Below are 24,672 nucleotides of genomic sequence, written 5' to 3' on the forward strand. Positions count from 1 at the left end.
CACCTGACCGCGAACGCGAAGGCTCTAGGAGCTGAAGCTTCGCGAACGCAAGCCGTTGAACACGAACGTGATGGTTAGCTGGGCTTGACCCATCGCGAATGCGACAGGCCCATTGCGAACGCGATGAAGGCCTGCCCAGTCATTTTTATAATAGTAGCAAACACGGGCAGAACCCATTTACTTTATATTTTCAAAATTTAGGAGCATTGAGGCCATTTTCAAAGAACAAGTTCTTCCCCAAAGCATTGGTGTATGATTCTAAACCTTTTTCTTTCTATTTCCATTGCATTTCATCAATTTTCATCCAAAAATCTAGGGTTTTTATGGTAGAAATTAGGAATTTGGGTAGAGTTAGGGCTTTTTGATTAATTGGGATTTAGACCTCGTTTTGGGGTTGGATTTCAAAATTAATTGCATATTTGGGCTCATGGGTGATCAGGTTTTGGTCCGAACCTCGAGTTTCGACCAAACGAGCCCGAGGTTAATTTTTGACATTTTGGGAAACATAATAGAAAACCTATAATTAATCATTGGGTATGAATTCTTTAGCATTTATTGATGTTGTTAAATTAATTTGGACTAGATACAAGTAATTTGGAGATGAATTCTAAAGGAAAAGCGGTGTTTGAGACTTGAGTTGGCCGTGGAAGTTTGAGGTATGTATTTGGTCTAACCTTAGCTTGAGGGATTAGGGGTTGTGTCTTATTTGCTATGTGTTAATTGTGGAGTACGACATATATGCATGGTGACGAGTATCTATACGTAGGTGTCAAGCATGCCCGTGAGTCTCGTATAACAATTGTTATGAATCCGTTATGATTTATTCATGCTTAATATGTTGTTTATCATGGTTGGTTTCCTTGCCGGGATGTTGTTATTATATTCTTGTTCCCTTGCTGGGATGTTACAGTTTATGATATTGTCTCCCTTGCCGGGATGTTATTGTTATGACATTGTCTCCCTTGTCGGGACGTTATTGTTTACTATATTGTCTCCCTTGCCGGGATTCTTTATGATTGATGTTGACTTGTAAATGGGATCGGGTGGCACGCCGCCACTGTGATATTTGAAATGGGAGCGGGTTGCACGCCTGCAACAAGATATATAAAATAGGAGGCACGCTTGCAACGAGATATATAAATGGGAGTGGGTTGCACGCCTGCAACGAGATATATGAAATGGGAGCGGGTTGCACGCCTGCTGTTGCGCCCCATTTTTCCTCGCGGAATCGGGTTCATAACATTTGGTTGGGACAACTCTTTCCTTTTGGGAAGAGGGTCTTGCAATTTTAGAGAGTCGCCACCTAACGATTTTAAGGTGCGTTAGGGCACCTATAAGGTTTATCTACAACTACCTTTTGGTGACCAGAGATAGAGTAAGAGCTTGAAATTATCCTAAGGGGAAGGTGTTAGGCACCCCTCAAGATCCACTAGTGCGGTTCCCGGCCAAACAGTTTTTGTGAATTTGTGCAATTAGCAAATAAACATGTATGGCTCAAATAGTAGAAGATTTGAGTTTAAATACACAAGTGTTTGAAAATAATTAGTGAAAGGCGAAATTTTGAAAAGAGTTATAATCTAAAGCATGTTTATGAATGTAAAAGGGGTGTCCTAGGTTTGTTTGTAATATGGATCACATCAATGCAATACCTGGTATGACACTCCTCAAAGAGGGGCTACACGTGGTATTAACGCACCGATCATCATATCCATATCTACCCTTTCCCTCCCCGTGAAAGTAATTAAAGCGAAAGTTGGTCTCGACCCCTATTGCATGCTATTACCCGTCCCTTCCTATCAGTCCCAGAGGAATTTAGGACTCCTATACTAAAAGAGAGGGTTCTAGGTAGACCCTCAGTGACTCCGGGAGTACACCAGAATATCATCAATAAAGACAATGACGAATGAGTCAAGATAGGGCTGAAACACACTATGCATTAAATGCATAAAAGCTGCTAGGGCATTGGTCAACCCAAATAACATAACAAGGAACTCATAATGACCATACCGAGTCCTGAAAGTAATATTCGGGATATCTGGCTCCCGAATCTTCAACTAATGGTAACCTGAGCGCAAGTCAATCTTAGAAAACACCTGTGCACCCTGAAGCTGGTCAAACAGATCATCAATACGAGGCAAAGGTGTTGGCCTAAGAACATGTGAAGTTTTGAAGAATGCCAAATGAACTCAGTCATGGACCAGGTCCATTTTGTGAAGCACAATCATGATCAACCTATACATGTGAGATACACGTGAAAGAGATAAGTCCTACTGATCAAGCAGCAATATCTCCTGATCTGATCGAAAAGGTTGCATATTAGATAAGGGGAGAAAATCTCCTTATATGAAGAGAACACGATCCAGAATAAAAGATAGTGTTAGAGTTTGAGATCTTCATGAAATCTTCTACGATAGAAGATCAACAATTGAGTCCCAATCAAACTCTGATTACTAACCTATTAAATGATAGTGATTGTTCTCTTTTACAGGATGGCACATACGCAGAAGTGAAACTGAATTGAGAGCAAAAAGCAAGGCAATTTTGCAAGCAATTTATGTGTGATTTGAGTGTGCACTCCTGAAGCTACTTGAACGAGATAGAAGAATCAGTTCCATTGTGTCTATATTTTACTCTAGTTCAATTATAGCAGGTAGTTTAAAGTTGTACCTTTCAGCTTTCACAGAAGCAATTGTATTAGGTACCTAGAGTGTTCAAGTTATAGCTAACTTAAAGTTGTTGCAATAGTTGAGGCTGTGTGCCACAATGGGATTAGACTTAATCCTTAGTTTACAAAGAGCTTTTGTAAATGCTGTTTTGGCTCAGTTATTTTAGTGGAAGTTTGGGAAAATCCTACTGAGTAGTAGGTTGTCATTTTTTCACCTTTTGAGCCAGCTGTTTTCCACGTAAAAATATCTATGTTTTTTATATTTACGCAATAGTAGTTTAAGGAACACATAGAAGAACCAGGTCCTTCTATAATCTGTGCATGTAAAAATCGGACACCTCACAAATCACCCCCATCTTGTGTGATATTGAAGTATAAAACATCAATTGGTATCAGAGCGAGTTATCCTTGAAGAGGTTTACACCTTAAGAGAAGATCAACATGAGTGCACCACCTGAAAATTGGGAAGGGCAATCCACCGCTAGGCCACCACTCTTTAATGACCAATACTACTCTTGGTGGAAAAACAGGATGAGAGGATCACATTATAGGAGAAGACTATGAACTCTGGGACATAGTCATTGATGGTCCTCTAGCAACCACAAAGAAGAATGCTGAAGGAGTGGATGTGCCAAAGATAAGAGCTGACTGCACTGTTGAAGATTTTAAGAAATGGGAGAAGAATGCCAAGGCCAAGAAATGGCTTGTGTGTGGACTGGGTCAAGACGAGTACAATAGAATTTAAAGTTATACCACTGCTAAGGAAATTTGGGACACTTTGCAAGTGGCCCATGAAGGAACACCTCAAGTGAAGAGGTCCAGAGGAACACTGTTGTATTCTCAGTATGAGAATTTTACCATGAAGGAAGGAGAAACCATCCAAGAGATATATACAAGGTTCACCACACTGACAAATGAACTTAAGTCTCTTGGAAGGGTTATTCTTGAAGAAGACAAAGTTGAGAATATTTTGACAAGGGTTCTACCAGTCTCTTGGGAAAGCAAAATCACTGTTATTTAGGAATCAAAGAATATTGCTACCCTCAAGTTGGATGAACTAATTGGAAACCTCACTGCCTATGAACTGAGAAGGAAAACCATGAAAATGGATGCACCCAAGAAGGAAAGAAGTTTGGCTTTCAGAATTGCTGAAGGTTTAGATCTGGAGGATGACAAAATGGCTATGATCGCAAGAGATTTCAAAAAGTACCTGATGAGAGGAAAGGGTTATTCAAGAGATACAACCTTCAACAAATCAAAGGCTCATGAGAAACAGACCAATGAGGATTGCTACAAATGTGTAAGACTGATCACATAATCAAGAACTGTCCTCAATGGGAAATTGAGTGGAAGAAGAAAAGGGCTGAACGAAGGAACAAGTTCAACCAAGAAGGAACAAAGAGTTAACAAAGGCTATGGTTGCTGCCTGGGGAGAAACATCAAATGAGGACTTAGAAGATGAAACTGGAGATGAACAAGCACTTATGGCCATCGGAGAATCAGATGATGAACAAGAGGTAAGTATCCTTCATCTTAAACACAAGATTAAATTCCTGTCTAAAGAAAGGTTGTCTGAGCTATTGCTAGACTTTATTTATGAGTCTGAAATAATTAACAATGAGAAGGAAGATCTGTCTAGGGAATGTGTGATCCTAAAAGCCAAGTGCAAAAACCTAGAGTCCAGGGCTAATGAGAGTAAGAGTAAAAATGCTGAGTTGAAGAACAAGTTCTTGAACTTGACGCTAGTATCCTAGAACATAGGTTGAGAACTTAAAACTGAAACTAGGAACAAGTAAGAAGAAAGCTAACCACACACATCTCACTCTAGAAGAAAACTTGGTAAAAATGAAAAATGAGTTGTACAGGAAGGATGAGAAGATAAAAGTCTTAAAAGAAGATCTAGGGAAGGTAAAACATGAACTAGACAGAACTTGCAAATGGAATAAGGCTTCTGATGCACTTTCCTGGCTACAAGAACATCACAATAGCAACAAAAGAGGACTTGGCTATGGAACTCAAGCACCTAAGTGGGATCCTAAAAGCAAGTATCTCACTCTTCCTGAGAACAAAATCTGCACACACTGCGTTAAGACTAGCCATTACAAAAATGAATGTAATGCAAAAGAAAAGGCCAGTCAAAAGAACAAAGCTTTTGTTCAAGAGAAAAATAGGCTGCCTAAGTGGGCTAAAAGGAATTTGATTTATCCCTTTTCCTATAGAAAGGGACCCAAACTAGTTTGGGTTCCTAAGACTAACCTTTGATTTCATTTTGCAGGTCCAAGTGAAGGGAAGTAGCCAAATATGGTACATGGATAGTGGCTGCTCAAAACATATGACTGGAAGCATGAACCAGTTCCTTTCACTTGAGGACCTAAAGGGAGGCAATGTCTCCTTTTGAAATGGGAAGAAATGTGAGATTATTGGGGTTAGAAAGGTAGGTAAGACATATTCTCACTCCATTGGGAATGTCTACTTGATAGATGACTTGAAATACAGCCTGATCAGTATGTCACAACTATGTGACAGAGGTAACCTTGTAGTATTTACCTCTACTAAATGCTTTGTGATTAACCTTACCACTGACAAGATTGTTTTGCAAGGAAAATCAGTTAACAATATTTACATTGTAGATTTGTCTACTCTTTCAGAAAATGAACTCACCTGTCTAAGTGTGTTGGATAATGATCCCCTCTTGTGGCACAAAAGACTTGGTCATGCTAGTCTGAATCAGCTAAACAAATTAGTCTCTAAGGACTTGGTGACAGGGTTACCTAACATCAAGTTCAAGGAAGACAAAGTTTGTGAGGCCTGTGCAAGGGGGAAACATGTAAGATCATCCTTCTAAAGCAAGAAAATGGTAAGCACAACCAAGTCGTTGGAACTGGTCCATATGGATCTCTGTGGTCCAATGAGAACCATGAGCATAGGTGGAAAGAAATATGTAATGGTACTTGTTGATGATTATTATAGATTTACCTGGGTACTATTTCTAATATCTAAAGACGAAGCATTTGACATGTTTACTGCTTTTGTTAGAAAACTCAGAAACAATTAGGAAATCAACTTGCATCCATTAGGTCTGATCGTGGAACTGAATTTGAAAATGCTAAGTTTTCTGAATTCTGTGATGAGAATGGTATAGATCATAACTTCTCTGCCCCTAGGACTCCTCAACAAAATAGAGTGGTTGAAATAAAGAACAGGATGCTTGAAGACATGGCTAGGACTATGCTTATTTCTAGTAAACTGCCCCACAACTTCTGGGCAGAGGCTGTAAACACTGCATGTTATATTATCAATAGATGCATGACTAGACCTCTTGTAGAAAAGACTCCCTATGAGTTACTTAAAGGGAAAAAACCAAATATATCCCAACTTAGTGCATTTGGATGCAAGTGCTTTGTGTACAATAATGGAAAAGACTCCCTAGGTAAATTTGATCCTAGAAGTGACGAGGGAGTATTCGTGGGATATTCTTCATATAGCAAAGCATATAAAGTGTTCAATAAAAGAACATTGTGTGTAGAAGAAAGTGTGCATGTAGTGTTTGATGAAACTAACATTCTTTTTGAGAGACAGTAATATGAAGATGAAGCCATTGGATTTGTAAAGGATTTGACTGAAGCCTCAACACAAGTTAAAGTGACACCAAAAGAAGGAACAGGTGATGGAATAGGTTCTTCCATTTAGGGAAACCTGACAGGGGGAACTGATCAAAGAGGAATTGAAACAAACCCCCTAAAAGAACCTGTTCATGACCCTGTTCCTCAACAACAGAACATGGGAGAAACATCTAACAGAAACCAGTTGGTTGTGAAACCTCACAAGTATCAAAGTTCTCATCCTATTGGCAACATTATCATTGATCCAACATCTAGAGTCAAAACTAGATCACAATTAAAGAATCTGTGTGCTTTTGATGCCTTTTTATCTCTTATTGAACCTAAAAATGTTGTTGAGGCTTTGCAGGATGCAGATTGGGTGAATGCAATGCAAGATGAACTCAATCAATTCGAGAGAAGTCAAGTTTGGCATCTAGTTCCAAGACCCAAGGACAGATCAGTTATTGGTACAAACTTGATGAAGATGGAACAGTTACAAGAAACAAGTCAAGACTGGTGGTCCAAGGTTATAGCCAAGAGGAGGGCATAGATTATGATGAGACTTTTGCTCCAGTTGCAAGACTAGAGGCAATAAGACTCCTCATAGCCTTTACAGCACATATGGAATTTACTTTTCATCAAATGGATGTCAAAAGTGCCTTCATGAATGACTACCTGAAAGAAGAGGTTTTTGTAAAACAACATCTAGGGTTTGAGAGCAAGGAATGTCCCGAGCATGTGTACAAATTAGACAAGGCTCTCTATGGACTCAAGCAGGCTCCAAGAGCATGGTATGAATGACTGTCCAAATTTCTGCTTGAACATGGGTACAAAAGAGATAAAATTGACAGTACCTTATTCTTAAGGGAAAAAGGTAAAGATTTCCTTGTGGTACAAATATATGTTGATGACATAATCTTTGGGGCCACCACTAATAAACTAAGTAAGGATTTTGCAAAATTAATGGGGAGTGAGTTTGAAATGAGTATGATGGGTGAGCTTAACTTCTTCTTAGGCTTACAGATCAAACAAAGCCCAAATGGAACCATGATCCATCAGCAGAAGTATACAAAATAGATTATCAAAAAGTTTAAAATGGAGGAATCAAAGGAAATAGACACCCCTATTGCAACTGCCACAAAATTAGACATTGATGAACCCGGTTCATCAGTTGATCAAAAGTTGTATAGAGGGCTTTGTGCTAGCTTCCAGGCCAATCCAAAAGAGTCTCACTTGACTGCTGTCAAGAGGATACTACGATACTTGAAAGGCACCACTGATCTATGTCTTTGGAATCCCAAAGGTAGTAACTTCAATCTAGTAGGATTTGCTGATGCTGATTATGGCTCACTTTCTTGGTTCATGTCTTGTATCTTGGGCCACTAAAAAGAAAAATTCAGTGGCCTTATCCACTGCTGAGGCTGAATATGTTGCTGCTGCATCTTGTTGTGCTCAATTTTTATGGATCAAACAGCAGCTGGTAGATTTTGGAATTGAAGTTGGTTGCATTCCTATATTCTGCAATAATACTAGTGCTATAAGTATGACAAAGAACCATGTTCATCATAAGAGGACTAAACACATAAATGTTAGACACCACTTCTTAAGAGATAACTATGAGAAAGGATTGATATCCATAGAATTATGTGCTACTAATAAACAAATTGCTGACATCTTCACTAAAGCACTGAGTAGAGAAAACTTTGATAGGAACAAGTTGGAATTAGGGATGATTAAGATCACCTAACAGGTCCAGCTCAAAATGCACAAAAAAATAAAAAAATATTTTTTTGGCTAGGAATTCCGAACTTGTGTAAATATCTAGATTAATTCTTATTCAGCTTCATACTTTAATTAGTATACTCCTTTGACATATGTTTATATGACTCATTAATCTCTTACAAAATTTTCTCTATTATGGCATTTGAGGCATGTTCAAGAGAGTTCTAAATGAAGAACCTGGTTCATCAGTATGGGTTCACATGAAAGCTCAGGTATGTTTTCTATACTCTGCACAATTAGAAAGATTAATAATTCAATCATGAGCGGAAGTCCTATACTTGTCAAATTCCAAGAAAATTCTATCCATTAGCATTGAACCAGTTCCGTCCACCTAGAACTCTAAACCGTAGTTTTTGGCCTAAAATCTAGGGAAGCCAAATCGATCATACAAAATCATAATTTTAGGTTGATTAGACCTCTAATTGACCACTGCAAAAGGCTGTCATTACTTATTAAATGTGTATTTGTATTTAAATACACATTAACTCTCCTGCCTTCATCATAATTTTAAACCGTCAAAAACCTTTCTTCAATTTCACTTGCCCTCTTCTCCAAAATTCCCAAATTCTCTCAAGAAACCTACAATTATGTCTAACCCACAAGATAATCTTGGAACTCCTCCACCACCATCTCCTTCAAATTATCCTCAACTATTCCTCCCAGTGCATCTCCAAAACCTAGACTATGAAGGGTGAACATGCTTGCTCGAAAGACTGTAGCATCTGGGGCTTTGAGGAAGGCTTTAAATGCAAGGTTGAAAGCAAGCCAAATGAAAGAAAGCCAAGCTCCAAATTCCGACTCCAACTCTGAGTCTGAATCCTATCAATCCGCTACTGAGGGGGAAGGACATGGGTCTTCTGACTCTGAAAAGATTCAAGAATCTCCTTCCGAGGTAAGTTCATCTGTGATTGAAAATCTAGAGACTAGGTTTGTTCTGGTTGGACCAATTAGGGATGTTGAATTGCCTAGGATACGTAGGAGTGGAGGTAAAATAAATTTGAAAAAGAAAAAGAGAGAGAGGGTGCACGTGGTGAAGAGAGGGGAATTGGGAAAGGTGTAGTGCCTGCTATTTGTGGGGATGAACATGAAAGGGTAGAAGAGAGTGTCATGAAGTCAGGGGGAAGTGGTTCTGGGGAAGCTGCTGAGGGGTTGGTTCATCTGATCACACGGAGAGATGAACCTATTTCACCTACTGAAGAGACCCTAGCTGATCTACTGAAAAAGGTTGGGGCAAGCTATGACCCAAGGAGACGCATAACTCCCACAACAAAAGCCCCAAATGTTCCTAAGCCTTCCAAGAAAAGAAAGGCTTCATCTCCAACACCTACTGCCTCCTCATTGCCAATGGGTAGAGCCATAAGAAGCAAGGTAAAACAGAGTAAAGCTGATCTACAAAGGACCTTAGAAGAAAGTAAGAAAAAGAGAAAGGATAAAGGAAAAGGAAAGATTGCAGAATCCTCAGAGGTTGTTGATGAAGAAGAGATGGAACTGGTCCATCAAGAAAGGGGTACATCAGTAGAAGTTCCTATACCCAAGCCTAAAAAGCCCAATACCTCTTCCAAGAAGTCTTCCTCTGTGCCTGTGACTGATGAACCCACACTAGCCAAGAGGATAAGATATGCAGTGGAAACGAAACAATCAAAAGTTTCTGATGATGATGACTCGAGTGGAGAAGAAGAAGAAAATGATTCTGAGAAAGAACAGGTCAAACTTGCCATTTTTGGCGGAAGAAAGATTTTAAAGGGTAGACTATTGAAGGACCTGGTGGAACCAGGAATAATGAGATTGGTGGATGCCTTAGCTGCTCAGGGATGGAAGGACATGGTCCTTCAGATGGATGGTAGGCTAGCCAGAAATGAGCTAATTGAATTTATGGCCAATGCTACTATTAAGGATGGAGTCGTTAGTAGCCTAGTGAAAGGAGTTCAAGTGCAGTTTGATGCAGAGAAACTGGGAGAGATCCTGGAAATACCCTCTGAAGGGTTTGATGACTATACAAGGCAAAGGTGGCCATGCATGGACTCCCTCCCTGCTTCCCTTGAAATCACCAAGAGGTTTTGTGATTCAGAAGAGGTGACTGAAGCCAAGGCTGTGCAGAAAAGTGAAATGAGGCCTGAGCACAAGGTTGTGTTTGAATTTGTCAACAAATTCTTATTTCCCAGACAAGAGAGAAGGCACACTGCTAACTACATGGATCTGGTTCTTATGCAGTGCTTGGAGAGAGGAAAGCAAATCAACTGGTCAGCCTTCATTATCAAACTGCTAGACAGGGTCATAAATGGCTCCAAGGCTCATGCTACTCCATATGGCTTTATACTAACCATAGTTCTGGACAGGCTAAATGTGCCTCTGAAGAAATGGGAAATGGCCTCTAGCAAGGAACACTTTGGCATCAAAACTCTTCTTGCCTGTGATTATCCAGTCAATGTCATCCCAATTGAACCTGGTTCAACCCAGAAGATACCCATCAACAGCAAAGTTAGGACTCTGGTTTAGGAATGTGTAGCCAAGGATGCTGAAATTGCTAAGCTCAAGGCTCGTGTGGTGGAAGTGGAAACTGAGAGGGATGGTTTCAGAACTGAGCTTGCCAAAGAAAAGGAGAAGAATGATGGAATTCTTCAGAACATGCTGAATCTTCTCCAAACTCAAACCCAACCTTCTAGTTCCTCCAAGCCTTAGGACTCATAGCTTCTATCTCCTGAACGTGTTCAGTACCCCTAGTGACCCAGATTAGGGATTTTTCTATTTTTGCTCATGGTTTGAATGTTTTTCTTTCTTTTTGTGGATTGTAGGTGGCAACATATCTCTATCAATGATAACTGTTGTTTCTATCTTGTTCAATGATTAATCTGTCCTTCATAGTTTAAATATGTTTGTTGATTACTGATGATTGCACCATGATTGCATTTGCAGTTGCCCCAGTGACCATGAGTATTTATTAAAATCTGGGTATCATACATCGTATGCAACTTTTCGATGATGCCAAAAAGGGGAAGAGATATTATGCTTTACATATTTTGAAAATATGTGATATTTATAACCTAATTAACCTGGTCCTCGATGATAAGTAAATTTTCGAATTTTCTAAGTTTAGTGTTGATGGTTATGCTGAGTTCCTACAGGTTCCAAATAAGTAAAAAGTACAGAGTTTGTCATCATCAAAAAGGGGGAATTTGTTGGCCCAAGAACATGTGAAGTTTTGAAGAATGACAATGAAGTCAGTAATGGACCAGGTCTATCTTATGAAGCACAGTCATGATCAACCTATACATGTGAGATGCACGTGAAGGAGATAAGTCCTACTGATCAAGCAGCAATATCTCCTGATCTGATCGAAAATGTTGCATATTAGATAAAGGGAGAAAGTCTCCTTATATGAAGAGAACAGAATCCAGATAAAAGATAGTGTTAGAGTTTGAGATCTTCATGAACTCTTCTACGATAGAAGATCATCAATTGAGTCCCAATCAAACTCTGATTACTAACCTATTAAATGACAGTGATTGTTCTCTTTTATAGGATGTCATATATGTAGAAGTAAAAATGAATTGAGAGTAAAAAGCAAGGCAATTTTGCAAGCAATTTATTTGTGATTTGAGTGTGCACTCCTGAAGCTACTTGAACGAGGTAGAAGAATCAGTTCCATTATGTCTATCTTTTACTTTAGTTCAATTGTAGTAGGTAGTTTAAAGTTGTACCTCTCAGCTTTCATAGAAGCAATTGTATTAGGTACCTAGAGTGTTCAAGTTATAGCTAACTTGAAGTTATCGCAACAGTTGTGGCTGTGTACCACAACGGGATTAGAGTTAATCCTTAGGTTTACAAAGAGTTTTTGTAAATGCTATTTTGGCTCAGTGATTTTAGAGGAAGTTTGAGAAAATCCTACTGAGTAGTAGGTCATGGTTTTTTCACCTTTTGAGCCAGGTGTTTTCCACGTAAAAATCTCTGTGTTCTTTATTTTATGTACTTATTATTCCGCAAACAGTAGTAGTTAGAACACCTAGAAGAACCAGGTTCTTCAATAGCGAAAATTGGGTACTACACAAATCACCCCCTCTTGTGTGATATTGATGCTTAAAACATCAAAAGGATAATGGTTCTTCACTGTAACCTTGTTCTACTGGCGATAATCAATACATATATGCATAGAACCATCCTTTTTCTTCACAAACAAGACAGGAGCATCCCAAGGTGATACATTGGGCCAAATAAAACCCTTATCAAGCAATTCCTGTAACTGATCCTTCAACTCCTTCAACACAGGAGGAGTCATACGATACGGAGGAATAGAAATAGGACTGAGTGCCCGGCAACAGATAAATGCCAAAATCAATATATCTATTGGGCGACATGTCAACTGGAAACACATCAGGAAAATCCTGTACTACTGGGACTGAATCAACTGAAGGGGTATCAATACTGACATCTCTCACATAAGCTAAATGCGTGTCACACCCTTTCTCAACCATACGCTAAGCTTTAAGAAAAGAAATAACTCTATTGGGAGTGTGATTTAAAGTACCGCAAACGTACCTACTAGGGATCCGGCATGAGGCTGTGTTATTTAAGTTTTAAATCCTGGGTGTATTGTTCTAGACCTGGCTTACCCGAGCGGACAACTCGAGCCGGGGGAGGGGGGCAACGTACCGGGAATACAGAAGCTTCACCGGCTTTGAAACTTGTCCGAACCTCGTTCTAAAATTGGGATATGACTCCAAAAGAAAAGAAGTCACACGAAGTGCACACTTCCCAGATGATTTAGAAGACTCAGAAAGAGGAGGGTTTCGTAACAATTTATATATAGTCCAAACAATATCAAAGCGGTAAAAAGCTGTATTTAGCACATTAGGCTCAACATGTATAAAAACAAGCCAACTATAACAGTTATTCTAAGCTCGAATTCTTGAACCCTGAACCGAAAGTTCTGGGTTTTTGTCCCCATCAGAGTCGCCAGAGCTGTCACACCTCCTTTTTACCACCCGAGAGGGTATATAAGGGAGTTTTTCCAATTAAAGTGACATTATTCGAAATGAGATTATTTTATTTAATTTTATCAGAGTCAGCACTTGGAATAGTTTATTTGGTGTCCCAAGTCACCAGTTTATTTAAAGTCCCAATTCGAGGAAATTTGACTTTATTTAAAAGTCTACGAACCTGAAATTCTAGATAAGGAATTTTGTTAACTCGGGAGAAGGTGTTAGGCATTCCCGGGTTCTGTGGTTCTAGCATAGTTGCTTAAATTATTAATATTGGCCTATTATTTGATTTACTACATGTTTTAAACCTATTGTGCATTTTTAGCTTCATAACCACTTTTAATTATTTTAATCGCTTTTTAGGATTTATGGAATTCTTTCTTGAACAAGTTACAATTATTGTATACTTGTCATTTTGGAACACACTACAACCACGCTATATGAAATGCACCACAATTCGCGGTATGTTTATTTTTATTAATTTTCAAAATTGTTATGATCGGGTCACAAGAAATGCACACCCGATTTTGGGGATTAGGTATCACGACTATACCACAGGAACCGTACCCATAGCCGTGATGAACTGTTTTAATAACACGCCCAAATCAACTACGAAGATTCAATTTTTAATAGAAACATTTGTGAGGGCCATGGATGATTTAATTTATTTATGGCACACCTCAAACCTTTTTCTATAAGTGTTATGTAACGACCCAACCGGTTGTTTTGAGCTCTAGTGCGTCGTTCAGCAGTTTGAGGCCATGAGCAGCTTCACTTCAGGTATTATGACCAGTGCGAACGGCCGGAATTGAATTCCGGGAAGCTTTAAGTTGAAAGAATTAGTTAAGATTGGATTTTTGAGTAAGCGACCTCAGAATCAGGATTTGAAGGTTCTAGCAGGTTCGTATGATGATTTCGGACTTGGGCGTATGTCTGGATCGGGTTTTGGAAGACCCGGGAACGTTTTGGTGCCTATTGTAGAAGTTAGCATTTTGGAAGAAATTTCATAAGTTTGGGTTGAAGTGCATTTGAGTGTTATCGATGTTCGTTTGGGATTCCGAGTCTGGGAGTAGCTCCGTATGGTGATTCTGGAGTTGGGAGCACGATCGGAAGTGAATTCGGAGGTCCGTAGGTCATTTTGGAGTCATTTGGCTAAAGATAGAAATTTTAAGGTTTTTGAGAAGTTTGACCAAGGATTGACTTTTTGGTATCGGGGTCGGATTTTGATTCCGGAAGTTGGAGTAGGTCCGTAATGTCGAATATGACTTGCATGCAAAATTTGAGGTCAATCGGACGTGATTGGATAGGTTTAAATGTCGAAAGTAGAAGTTTGAAATTCTAAAGTTCATAAAGCTTGGATTGGAGGTCGATTCGTGGTTTTAGCATTGAGCAAGTCCATAATGTGCTTTGGGACTGGTTGGTATGATTGGTTGGGGTTCCGGGGCCCTTGGGTGGATTCCGGGTGGTTAATGGATCGAAAATGGAATTTTGGAGAAGGCTAAGGTTGCTGGTGTAACCGCACCTGCGAAACTAGGACCGCAGGTGCAGAGCCGCAGAAGCGGAAATGGATGGATAGGCTGAGACCGCAGATGTGGGACTGCACCTACGGAAGGGGAAGCGCAGATGCGGAAGTTGAAGGCTTGGGGGAAGACCGTAGAAGCGGCAATTGGTCCTCTCCTACGGGACCGCATAAGCGGTTAAATGACCGTATGTGCAAAAGTACTGGAGGCAGTGAGTGTTTTAAAAATCGGGATTTGGCCATTTTCTCTCATTTTCCTCTTGGCTTGGGCAATTCTTGGAGGGTTTCAAGAGGGGGTTTTCATCATCAATGATAAGGTAAGCTATCCCCATTTATCTTGAGTTAAATTCATTGATTTTTGTACGGATTTGAGCATGAAATTTGTAGAAACTTGGGATTTGAGGGAAAACCTAGAAAATCGATATTCTTGGAATATGACCACAATTTTGGGTATTAAATTGAGGCTAACTTATATATTTGAGTTCGTGAGGTTATGGGTAAAGTTTATCTTCGAAAAATTTAGGAATCTGGGCACGTGGGCCCGAGGGCAATTTTGTCAACTTTTCGATCGGGGTTAGGAATTGCTATAAATTGGATTGTAATGAGTAATTGAGCATATATTAATGGATTTGCATAATTATTGGCTAGCTTTAAAGCATTTAGCATCGATTCGGTTCTTTGGAAGGGCGTGGAAATGTCGGTTATGGATCTTCGGAGCGAGGTGAGTCTCATTTCTAACCTTGTAAGAGGAAATTGTCTCCATAGGTGAAATAATTGGTAATATGCTCCTATTTGTGGGGGCTACGTACGCATGAGGTGACGAGAGTCTGTGCGTAGCTACTATTATGTTTATGTCCGGGTAGTCTAGGACCCAAAAACATGCTATACTTGGAATATTTGTAATCTTATTGACATTTGAATTGCTTTAATCCTATCGAATTGGTAAAAGAATTTCTAAAAAGAATTAAACTTCATTTTTCCTAAATTGTTAAAATGGAAGTGGTTTTCTTTGGATAATTGTTTCCTGATGACTTCTTGATTGACTGTCTGTGCGTGTTTAAATTCTGGAATGGGCCGAACGCCTCGGTAGATTAAATAGATGCATCTATGGTTCGCGCCATTCGACCCTCTGGTAGTGCACATTTTAAATATTGTTGGATCAGGCCGTACGACCTCGACATGATTTGAGCATACTTCTATTGCTTGCCTTGAAACTTATTGAAGTTGTTATTACCTCATATCGGTTTGAGAATATTTTTCTAAACGATGAAAAGGAATTTGGAAATTTTCTATAAAAGAAAGAATTTCTTACTTGCTTCATTCCATTGAATTACAATCATGTTTATAAAAATCACTAAATTACTATATTATTGAGATAACATTATTGGACCACTAGTAAGTGTCGAAGTCGACCTCTCGTCTCTACTTCTTCAAGATTAGACTGGATACGCATTGGGTACACGTTGTTTTTGTACTCATACTACACTTGTTGCGCAGGTTTATGAGTGGCATAGCGGCATGGTTGATACAGAGACTTAGGTGAGTTGCATTTGTCGAGGCGTCCGTAGCCAGCAGAGTCTCCTTCAGAGTATTGTATTGTATTTTCATTTCTGTCCACTTGTATTCCAGACAGTCACTGTGTTTTATTTCATTCACTGGTAGATGCTCATGCACTTGTGACACCGGGTTCTGGGAGGATCACATGATTTTTCAGTAGTTAAATTTTGTAATGACAACCTCATTTATTCAGTGGAGTTTATTATTTGTTATTCAGTTGTTTAAAGGAAATGATTTCAAAATAAATGAAATGAGAACTTGCTTGTAAATTGTTGTTGGCTTGCCTGACAGTGGTGTCCGGCGCCATCACGACCCTTAGTGCATTTTGGGCCGTGACAACATGGTATCAGAGCACTAGGTTTCCTTAGGTCTCACGAGTCATGAGCGAGTCTAGTAGAGTCTTGCGGATCGGTACGAAGACGTCTATACTTATCTTCGAGAGGCTACAGGGCTGTTAGGAGCACTTCCCTACTTGATTCCTCATCGTGCGATTTGATCCCTTGAGGCTTATGCCCTTGTTTCCTTCCTACTCAATCTTACACGTCGCGAACCGTTTGTTATAAATTGAGAATTGAAAAATTGTAATGGTACTACAGATGTGGTACAGGATGTTCTCCCGGTATAGTTGGTTGGGCAATTGTCGTCGCCTTAATGAAGGATTTTTCTATCATTTTGGCTCGGTAGTTGTGCTTCTAAGAGCTTGGAGGCTATGCACAGGTTTCTATGACGTTCACGATTGGTTATCGTATAGTATTGACTTGATGGTAGGATACTTGCCTATGTGTTAGGGCGGAGAATGAATTGAAAGGAAGTCTACTCAGTGCACGATTCAGAGATCTTATATTTCATTTCCGGCGGAGGAGAAGCGATTGGCCTATAGACGTTCAAGTTTGGTTTGATGGAGTAACGAGACTTGGTATTTTCGAGCTTGGTGAAATTTTCATCTGTGACATGGTATCGTCGTCCTCGATTGAATATGTTGAGATCACTAGTGTTATGGTTTTCTTCAATTCGCCTTTGGGGCAGGATATTGTGAAATAATAATGGAGAGGCGACTGTCTGAGACGTGATGTGCGGTGGTTCAGGATTGAATCGGTATATCTAGTGTTGATGACCCAATAAAGATGACCTCGAGGAGATTTAAAGTTAGTAGGGGTTCGTGGGTTCAAGCGCTACAAAGATAGATTTTATTTAAGGCAACAACTCAGTAACAAAGGATGAGGAATGACATGTGGGGAGTGTCAGGCAGTAGTCAGAATTTATAGAAGGCCAGGTATAAAAGGCAAAGGTTGAGTAGTCAATTAAAAGGGGTGAGTTCCGCCAAAGTGGGAGAGTGGCGGAGTTGCATATGGGCTTTATGGTAGGATGACTATGCACCTTAAGGAGAGTTTGGAATGATTTGGGGAATTTTGGTGATTGATGATTGGGGTCTATGGATTTAATTTGAAGTATGGGCTATTATGCGGCAGGAGATTTGATATAACGGATAGGAGCTGCTTGAAATGAAGAAGGATACAACATAACTTTGAATTGGAAGTATGTTGCTGCACATCTAATTGATGTCCACGAGGGGTGAATGGACTCGTGCATCTAGAGAGTGATCTCGGACTCATGATGGGTTATTGGTGTTGTAGTGATTATACCCCGTGCAGCAACGTTGGAGGATGTTGGAAAGTGATTTCCACAGGTGGGTTATTCCCTGTGAGCAGGTTAGCGGTTGCGTGGTTGTAGAAGCTTCTGCGGAGGATTTTATTGGCCATTCCGGTAAGAGGTCGAATATGTGAATGTTGATGGAAATTCAGGGTGTTCATGAAGTGCTAATGGAAGGATTTCAAGGAATCTGGCGGTTTAATTACGCGAGGTCATATCAATAAGAGATAAAGAATCTTGGTGAATTCCAGAGGTGTGTAATAGTGGCTTCAAGCTAAGTGGGAGAGTCTCACCGCCTATGATTGGGTTGCATGGTTAACTACTTGCGAGGTTTCTGGTTATTAGCATATTGATGGGTTATTTCATCTACGGGAAAAGAACATAAGTGGTAATGTTAGAAAAGGGATTGTTAAAGATGTGCTATGGTTGGCGTTATTGGCTCATGTTTATACTTGGGGAAGGATCCGGACTTATGCCTTATATAGATGCAGGTTTCAAGGAAAGTAATTCTGCCGGGTGCTTCGTCGATAGGGTATTCATGTACTAGAAGTTTCATGGAGTTGATTATATTCCGGGTCAAGTCAGAGTGGGTGGCTCTCAACAACGACCCTAGTGGATTCAAAGGGGTAAAGTGTGGTGCCTAATGGTTTTGAGCCTATAGTTACAGTTAGGAAGCAAGCTTTGTAGCAGCTTATGAGAAGAGAAACAAAATGTCCTATGATGTTTTGACTTGAAGTGTAGCATTTGGGAGGTATGAAATGGTTCGTGGGATTTGAGACAGCATGGTCTCGTGATTCAAGGTCACTCGGGATGAGTGCGGATGGAGTGTGTTATGTATTGAATGGAGTTATATCATTTCTAAGGCAATCAAGGATAAATTGGAAAGAAGGTAGGTTGGTTAGCCATAGTTGAACTAGCATATTTCTAGTAGTGATCAGTTCCTTCAGCATGATCAAGTTAAGCAAGTGATTTGTGACGGTGCATGTGAGGCTTGTCGGCCGCCGTAATTGATATTATTCAAAATTATTCTTCTGCTATGGCCTGTCATGTGTAGACAGATCCCGGAAGGGCTATGGTGGATTAGACCACTACTTAGATATTGGCATATTCCACGGTTATGAGAATTCCCCTTTGTGTTACTATGGTTCTCCTGAAGTGAGTTAGGTAAACGGTTTTTATATGATGAAGCGTTAACCTATTAGTGGTTCCGGAGTTATGGTGAAAATCGTGTTCTATCGCATATTGGCATGATGTGTGCAGTAAGTGGTATAAAAATTGAAGTATGGATCAAGGTTACAGTTCGGTGTTGACAAGGATGTCACGGGCTCGGATGAGCAGGAAGAGAGTTTCGATGTTTAAAGTAAGTTGGTATTGTCCTCAGCATCACTTGAGATCGGTGTTTTGTGAAAGAGGCTTTGCATCCTGGTTATGGATTCTTGAACACTTTCTTAGCATTAGTGCAGCTGGTGGTATGGATAAGCATACTTGTTTGTTACGGAAAGTCGTGGGAGCGTGCCCCACAGGAAGATTGTATAAGTGTGGCATGTAGTCACTTGGTTGATTAAAGATTTAAACCAAGTATGAAGATCGTGGTAATATCACTAATTTAAGAATTTATGTCTGGAGGGCACTCGACTTATTGGGTTGTGGACCGTGGAGGATTGCCCCGGTTATGATGGTTGTTCTTATATATTATGAAAAAAGAAAAAAAAAACAAAAAAAGGGGGGGGGGAGTTATTATGGAACTTTGAAAGATTGTTAGCCTAGTTCAGTGCGATTAGAATCAACTTGAGGTCAATGGATGGATTCAAATGTGAATATAGGCTCTATATTAGGCTAGATATGTTTATTTCAGTAATGCGCTCCTTATGGAAGAGTAGTCAGGGTGGTATTTCGTCGTCAATCATTTCATGTAATGATATATTATGCAGTGTGAGTTGTGAGACAGCTTGGTGAATTGCTTATGTGTTGAGGTTCCGCGTATAGATGATATTATTTGAGCAAAATGGCTCTTGAGATTCAGATCGTATATCGCACCTCAGTTGTGCTTAAGTTTTCTAGCTTATAACGCTATATGTCCCCTCAGGGTTGGTATTATGCACTTAGCGTGCTTGTGACCAAAATTCGGTATTTTATTGTAATGAGCAATTTAGCTCGATGTGCATCTCCTTAGGTGAGTGTTATGTGTGGATCGGGTGGCATGCCGCCATGAGTATGTTATTTGGATCGGGTTGCACGCCGCAACAGTGTGATGTTCGGTACAATTTTCTATATGCTTGATAACTAGAGATTTTGATGCATTTATACTCCTTCTTGCTTATGTTTTGAATAGAAATTCGTAAAAAATAGTCCCAAAAGCCTCACAAGTTGTGCTTGATTGCAAGTTTGATCAACAAAGTGACAAGATGTCAAAGGTCATCTCAAAAGGAGTGAAACTTGCACAAGTACCAAGACAAGACAGAGCTTAGGCAAAACAAGCCCAATGCGGTCGCACACCATTCTGTGCGGTCCGCACAAGGAGGTTCAGAGAGGTGGCATTCAGGAAAAAAGGGCATTGCGGCCGCACTAGGTTTTGTGTGGTCCGCACTAGGATCAATGCGGCCGCACTCGATTTAGTGCGGTCCGCAGTAAGAAGGATCAGAGAGTTGCCAACTTTCGAGTTCAGGCCAATGCGGTCCGCGCTCCATTTCATACAGACCGCACTACAAGCCTCCGCAGTCGCAGTCCATTCTCTGCGGTCCGCACTGCCTGAGTCAGGGAGATGGGTTTTCAAGTGCAGAACCTTAGTGCGTCCGCACACTATTTTGTTCGGTCCGCACTAACCCCGCAGGGTTATTTTTGTCCAGATTTTTCAGCTTAGTATAAATAGATTCTTTTCTCATTTTTAGGGTATCAGATAGTTTGAGAACATAGTTGAGCTCATGGGTTCGAATATTTTAGCCCATTTTGGGCAATTTTATCTACATTTCACCATTGAATCTTATTGTTTATCTTAGTAATTAATTAATATGAGTTGTTATTCATCTATTTTTTGCTTTTCTTCTTTAATTATGAGTAGCTAGACCCAAAAGCTAGGGTTGTGGCTCAATCCTAGTGTGGGTAATTGATGGGTCTTGAATTTTAGGGCTAGATTGACTATGGGTGTTTGATATTTGGGCCAATTTCATGGTTAATTGCTGAATTAGTGGTTGCAAACCCTAATTTGTATTTAGTTGACTTGAGTTCTTCTTGAAAAAGAGAGCCTAAATCTCCGAAATTGGTCCAACAAGGAATTGGGGCATACTTAAGAGATTGATAGCCCTAATTAAAGGGTTAAACCTCGAGAGAGTAATACCCGACTTTAACCTTGATTGCTTATGCAAAGTTGCATACCCAATTGGTCTTGAGAAAGTCAATTCGGGCAAAATCACTCGAACAACCGAGAGGTGTAGAGTGGGTAATACTGTGCAACGGTTATATCATACTCCCCAATTATATCAATCATGTCTTAGATTTAATTACCCGTCAATTGACCACCTAGGCGAAAGTCACTACCCTAGTGCCTTTTAAACCATTTGAACAACCCTCTTTAGTTTTACTCTTAGCTTAATCTAGTTTCATTTACCATTGTAGTTTGATAAAAGTAGAAGTAAATCAAAACCCCAAAAATGATTAGAAGTGCAATTTGGATCACATACGCAATCCTAAACTAGATAGATACTCGATTCCAAATTCTAGCTCTCTGTGGATATCGATCCAGACCCTAAATCGGGAAAAAGCTGCTCCGACCCTCTCTTGCTACTCAACAGTAGTGCCGGGTAGGCCTTGATCAATATTTTGGTGTCGTTGCTGGGGAGCTAACAGTTTTGGCTATCTATTTAGTTAGTTTTGTGTATTGTTCTTCTTTCCTTCTTTGTTACTAACTTGTTTGTGTCATAACTCAAGTACCAAATGGCAGCGAACAACGCTAATGACCCTCTTAGAAATGCGATTGCGGGGGAGGAGGTAGATAATGTCGTAGATGATGAGGTGCTCTTTGTACCTCATGGACAATGTAGAGGCCGCCAGGCCAATGCGAATGATAATAACAATATTCCAGACCCTCCTCCGCCACTTCCAAGAGTGGCTCCTAGAGTGCTTCCGAACCAAGGCTGTGCAAGTTCTATTGTCCCACCCTGAATCTGAGCGGGCAATTTTCAAATAACTTATGTGATGTTGACTTTACTAGAGCAGCGTGGGTACTTCACGAGCACTGCAAATCAAAATGCTTACAAACATCTCAAGGGGTTCGTGGATACATGTTGGGGGAGTAAGCAAACTAATGTGTCCGAGGATGCTCTCTGGTTAAGAATCTTCCCATTCTCACTTAGGGGGAAGGCATTGGATTGGCTCGAGCGACTTCCCAACCATTCCATCACTACTTGGGATGAGTTGACAGATTAGTTCATTGCTAAATTTTTCTCATCGGGTCATATGGCGACATTGCGAGATGAGATACTGGACTTCAAGCAAGAGCCCACCGAACCTTTGCATGAGATTTGGGAGCGTTATAGGACAATGATGAAATAATGCCCCAACAATGATATGACTGAGGCAATGATCCAACAAACCTTCTACCGGGGCATTAACACCACAAACCAATGCATAGTGAACCAACTTGCCAGGGGCAACTTTATGAAGCTGTCATATGATGAGGCATGTGATATACTTGACGAGATGGCTGACACTTTTTCTGCATGGCAAAGTAGAGCTAATGTGCCTCAAGGTGACCCCACAGTCACTAATTTGCACAAGGAATTACATGATCATGGTCAAGTTATAGCGGAGTTGACAACTACTATGAACCAATTGGCAAAGGCATAGTTGCAACAAGTCCAAAATCCTCGCCAAGTGAATGCCATAGAGGGTGTCAATATGCTTGTCAACAAAAGAAGGCAACAAAACCAAGGGAATTCTGAGCAATTTGACGATGACTGTGATGGATTTCAAAATGATGGTTATGATGAACAAAGGGAAGAGGTTCAATACGCGAATAATTATCAAGGCCAACGGGGCAACTCTTCCAACCAACAAAAATGGAGACCTTAAGGCAATTGGGGCAATCGACAACAAAACAATGGTAATTAGGGGAACAACAACCAAAATAACAACTGGGGCAATCAGAACAACAATCAAAACAACCAAGGAAATTGGAATGGTAATAACAACAATTGGGGTAGTAATAACAATCAAGGTGGATGGAACAATTGAAATCAAGGAAACCGGGGGCAAGGCTTTCAAAGGCCCCCAATGTACCAACAACTGAACAATCCACCACCATTTATATCCCAAGGTCCTAGTTCTTCTAGCAATAATATGGGTAGAATTGAAATGATTTTCGAATAGATGATGAAGAAGAATGCGGATTCGGATGCACAGTTGGCTTCCGACAATACCTCTATCAGAAATTTGGAGGTGCAGTTAGGCCAATTCTCACAGTCTTTAAATACCCGCCCTAAGGGTGCTCTACCAAGTGATACGGTAGTGAACCCGAAGGGTGGGAACAATCATGTTATGGCGGTAACAACAAGAAGTGGGAGAGGCGGTGATGTGAATGCCTCCAAACAAAAGTAAATCTTGGATGATGATGTTGAGTTGCAAGAAGATGAAGTCCCTTTGGTAGTTGAAGATGTAGTTGATGAAAATGCGAACAAAGAAGTGAGGATTATATTCAAGATGTCGAGGTGGAAACTAAAAAATGACATGAACCCGTCTAGGGAACACGTGATAGACATGCCGGAGTCGGTGGTGCCTAAAGCCAAGGTACCTTTGCCAAGGCCACCTCCGCCTTATCCTCAAAGGCTCGCGAAGTATAAGAATGAGAATCAGTTTAAAAAGTTCATTGACATGATGAAGAGCTTATCTATTAATGTTCCTTTGGTGGAGGCTCTTGAACAAATGTCGGGCTATGCAAAATTCATGAAAGACTTGGTCACAAAGAAGCATTCTATGGATTGTGAAACCATAAAGATGACTCACCAAGTTAGTGCTATAGTGCATTCAATGGCCCCGAAGCTTGAAGATCTCGGTGCTTTCACCATTCCTTGCACCATTGGGAGTGCGGACTTTGCCAAGGCCCTATGTGATTTGGGGGCTAGTATCAATTTGATGCCCTACTTAGTTTTCAAAACCTTGGGTATTGGGCAACCTAGGCCGACTTCTATGAGATTATAAATGGTGGATAGATCAATGAAGAGACCATTGGGTATTATCGATGATGTGCTTGTCCGTGTGGACAAATTTATCTTGCCAGCTGACTTTGTGATCTTGGACTGTAAGGTGGATTATGAAGTTCCTATCATATTGGGAAGACCTTTCCTAGCTACGTGGAAGGCATTTGTGGATGTGGAAGCAGGGGAACTCATTTTTCGGGTGGGTTATGAAAAGGTTGTATTTCACGTGTGCAAGTTGATGAAGCAACCCAACAGTACCGAGGTGTGCTCTTTTGTTGACCTCGTCACAACAGTGATAATTGATGATACCAGTGCAATGATCAATGTGGAGGACCCATTGGATGCCGTATTGTTGAATCTTGATGTCAATGAGGATGCAAGCCGGGTGAAGTGCATGAATGCTTTACATGGAATGGGCTCTTATTCTTATGAGCCTAGGAAATTATCTTTGGACCTCAACAATAGAAAGACTCCACCAACAAAACCTTCAATTGAGGAGCCTCCGGTGTTGGAGTTGAAACCACTGCCTCCACACCTCAGGTATGAGTTCTTAGGCTCAAATTCTACTTCGCCAGTTATTCTTTCTTCTTGTCTTACTAACCTGCAGGTTGATGCCACATTGGCGGTGTTTCAAAAGTAGAAAAAGGCAATTAGATAGACTTTAGCTGATATTCAGGGGATAAGCCCCGCATTCTGTATGCACAAGATTATTCTGGAAGATAATGCAAAG

The sequence above is a fragment of the Nicotiana tabacum genome, chromosome 6 (genome assembly GCF_000715075.1).
Source record: "Nicotiana tabacum cultivar K326 chromosome 6, ASM71507v2, whole genome shotgun sequence".
In the NCBI taxonomy this organism is placed as follows: domain Eukaryota; kingdom Viridiplantae; phylum Streptophyta; class Magnoliopsida; order Solanales; family Solanaceae; genus Nicotiana; species Nicotiana tabacum.